General features: G+C 33.0%; 1 protein-coding gene across 1 annotated transcript in view; it reads right to left on the bottom strand.

Moving 5' to 3' along the window:
• Positions 1-3,952, bottom strand: part of AASDHPPT (aminoadipate-semialdehyde dehydrogenase-phosphopantetheinyl transferase) — a 76,155-nt gene that overhangs the window by 45,824 nt on the left and 26,379 nt on the right. The window lies entirely within an intron of this gene.

The raw sequence follows: 3,952 nt of genomic DNA, 5'->3' as shown, positions 1-3,952 counted from the left end.
CTTTAGGAATTGTTCATCTATTTCAGAAAGGAGACACCCAAAATCGAATCCCTTTTTGATATTGCTTCATTGTTGCATCATCTTCTTGATTTCCACTACTGTTCTGATTGGCCTTTGCTTTATGCTAATATTTCCAGAAACATTCTTGTTATCAATGCCTAGGTGGCTCCCTCTGCATTTGATATAATACATTTTTCTAATGCAAAAGGTTTTCTGCCTTCTTTTTTTTTTTTTTAATAATTGCTGTGGGTTACTTTTTAATCATTTTCACTGACTGTCATCCCTTCCTTCACATCTGTACCTTTGTTCTATCCACCAATTATCACTGCAAGGAAAAGACTCTATCTATCAAAAACCCTCCAACTCTTTATTTTCTTTTTTCCTGGTCACCATAGCAATCGGTGCTAGACTCCTCCCACTAACTCATCTCCTTTTGGATTTTGCCTCTCCTTATAAAGGTCGCACTTTCATTTGATCTATATGCCTTATTGGAAAATGGTTTGTGTCTTCTAAGTCCTCAAGGAACTCAACCACACAGGAACAATGACTAAACTCTGATTATATCTTCTGGTCTTGTTAATGACTGTGGCTTCACTGTCTAAGAACCGTATATATTATTCTGGCCTCACCCTTCTTTCTGGATTTCTGACATGCAAATCTCATTGATCCCTCAAGTCTATTCTCAGTACCTCCAGAAGGAGCTATTTTTTCTGTCTGTAAGGTTAGGTAAGAGAAAATAACATCCTTTAATGGGCTCTTCCCTTAGTCTTTTTAAGTCTATTTTCCTTTCATTATATCCTTCAGCCAATGCTACAGTGTAAGAGACAAAATAATTATGCTCATTATTCAGATTGCTATCATTCCTGTGGAAAAATTCTATTTAACATTTCTAAATCCATTATCGTTTGTCTTGCTCCACTACATTTGCATTATGCATGCAAAAATATTGTAATATTGTAATGTCTTCTAAAATTGAAAGTAGATATATGGCATTATTAAATACAAAAAAGAGTATATTTAACACATGAGATCAATTCAAAGTTAATGGACATTCCTAAAATGTGGAGTACCTTTTGTTCATCTACACCCTTTGAGACTAAGTAGTGTGGGGAATATTTGCATAATCAAACAAAGTTAACTACATTCCCATAATTGGCTCTGGTTTGGGGAGTGAAGGAGGTTGTTATCACAGCAATATTCATTATGTGCTACCCTTGAAAGCTGGATTAGTATTCAGTAGCGACCACACGCTGCAATATGATTCCATATTTCTCAGAAACAAAGAGAAGCAATTGAGTATATGTTCAATGTGCTTATTAGCTCAAGGTATACCATTTGAAAATCAGAATTAAGCACAGAGGGATACATCTGTTTACATTTTGAGATTTGAATGCAATAAATATTATAATGTAATGATTAAGTAGTTGAATATATAATGTTACTTTACGATCATCATGCTCAGTTTAATTGGATCTAGTGTTATGGAAACTCTTATTGAGAATTGAAAGTTTAAATCTCAAAAATGTTATCTGAGGGGGCAGCTCTAAATGGCAATCTAAACACAAAGGCTGAAAATTATAGGGATCATATTTCTGTCCACTCTATAAAGTCATACTTTAGAACGAGACCACTTACCAAAAACTGTGGCATATGGAAGATCATTAGATCAATAATTTCCTATATGAATTAGCATGACCAAAGAGTTCTACATTCTACTTACACATCTCACTCACCATCATTTCTGATATATGTTTTCTCCTCCAACATATTTAGCATTTTAGGCATTGTGAATAACTTGATTTCAGTGGTTCTTGATACTCGAATTTTTTCCATAGGAGCTGAGGCTTAAAACTACACCATTTTTGGAACTATCTCATTCAAGAGAATTTTTTTTTTTTAATTAGAAAAAGTCTGTAAATGGTGCTGACATTTATAGTGAGCTGCCAGTTGGGATTTTTCTTTTGATTTGCCATAGATGCATGTTCATTTCATAATGAGTAAAAACTGAAAGATCAGTACCTACAATTTTCTCCTGAATTATTATTTTTCTGCATAGTATTTATATGGCAAATATAGTGATTTTAGTTAAATATATAATTTGAAAGAATATGTCTTAAACATCTATATGTGTTTATAAAATATACTTGATGACTAGTGCTTGATCAAATTTAATATAAAAATGGGGAATTCAATCACAGGAAAATGCTATTATACATTTAACAAAAGAAAGCTCTTCTAAATCACAGACTCATTCAAATTTGAAAATAACCTTGGAAGCTAATGCAGCTTGCCAACCTGATATAGAAATTTCCTCTAAGTTCTAAAACATCCTGACATGCATTTTTTTTTTTCAGTTTCTAAATTGGTGTTTTCAGTGGTTAAGAATCACTAACTCCACGTTTGAACAGTTCTAATAGAAAATTCTTCCTAACACTGAAAACAACTCTGCCTTCCTGTAATAACTTCCAGCCCTTGGTCTTAGGTTGCTCTCTTCACATGCCAGTCATTTAAGTGTTTGAACCAGTACCAAGTCTTCCATTCCTCCAAAATCAAGGCCTCATTTTTATTTTTGTTCAAATGCTTGGCACTTTAACATCTCCTACAATAGCTGGTGTTATGTATCTCCTTGTCCAGTTATCTCAGGACAATGTGTCCTACCTAGCTCTATTGCTTTTATGGTGGATTGAGCCTGACCAGTGTCACAGAATCTGTTTCATGTATGGACCTTGCCTCCCTGTCTATTCTCAGTGTGCTGGATAATTCAGACATGTCATTCCCTCATTTAGTTCTTTAAGTCTTATATATCCCATTTGGACTACAGCCCTGCTGTGTCTCCCTTCTCCTACTCATGCCTATCAACATAATCACAACCATATTTTCTGGGAGAGGAATTATGAAGCCAAATTTTAGTAAGTCAAACAATTTGTCTTTAGATATGGTTTGAAGACTTTTAAAAACACTAAAGAAAACTCCAGAAAGTATACAAAGAATAGAAACCAAACACATCCTTGGTGGTGAAGTAGAAGACAATTTGCTCACAAATCAATACTGACCAGCCTTATGAAAATAACAATCTAAATTTGGAGGTTCATTTGTGCAGTTAGTTCATTTGAATAGAGCATGATATTTTCAGAAAACAATGCCATAATTAAAAGTTTGTGAGTCAGATAGTTTTGTTCATTTCACTAACTTTGGCATTCCCAATGACAAAGGTCTAACTAGCTCAACAAATTATGCTGTTGGTCTCAAGGGTAACAAGATTCCTGAAATAACTCAGAGTACAGTCTTCTGCTAATGAGTATCATATTGTAGCATAAATATTTCTTTATATGTCTGTCTGCCTCATTTAACTGGAAACTTTTAGGGATAGGGATATACCTTCAGCATTTCTGGGCCCAGCAGTTGGCAGAGTACCTGTAATATAATAAAGCTTCCAATAAACTGATATTATATTGAGCCGACATGTGAAGCAAGATATATTTTAGTTGTTTCTAAATCAATTTGGTATATCTGTATATTTTTTGACTTATTTTCACATGCAAAGGAAATTATTTTGATTTATGTTAGGATTTTACATTTTAGAATGTTACCACATTGTACTTTAATTTATTAATGTATGTGTTAATTCTTTTTGTAATATTAATCTTGCTTATGTTCAAAGTCTCTGAAAAAATTGGTTTAGATAGTTTATGCAATTTTAGTTTTTGTAGTACAATAAATGGAAAAGTTAATCAAAAGCATTTTTTTAGAGTGAAATTGCATTATACAAGTGCACTGCCCACCTTTGGAGAGCATGTATATATTATAGTTGACTATATAGTTGGATCTTGAAAGTGAAATTATAGATTTAAAGTTATTTATTCACTTAATTTTTTAATGCTTGGGGAGTATTTGTTTTCAGTTAATTCTCATATTTAATTCTGTGTTTCTTTTCAAAGGCAGTAATGGATAA

The sequence above is a fragment of the Aotus nancymaae genome, unplaced genomic scaffold (assembly GCF_030222135.1).
Source record: "Aotus nancymaae isolate 86718 unplaced genomic scaffold, 86718_ANA_hifiasm-v0.15.2.pri h1tg000012l, whole genome shotgun sequence".
Lineage (NCBI taxonomy): Eukaryota > Metazoa > Chordata > Mammalia > Primates > Aotidae > Aotus > Aotus nancymaae.
This window is presented reverse-complemented; position numbering and strand designations above follow the sequence as displayed.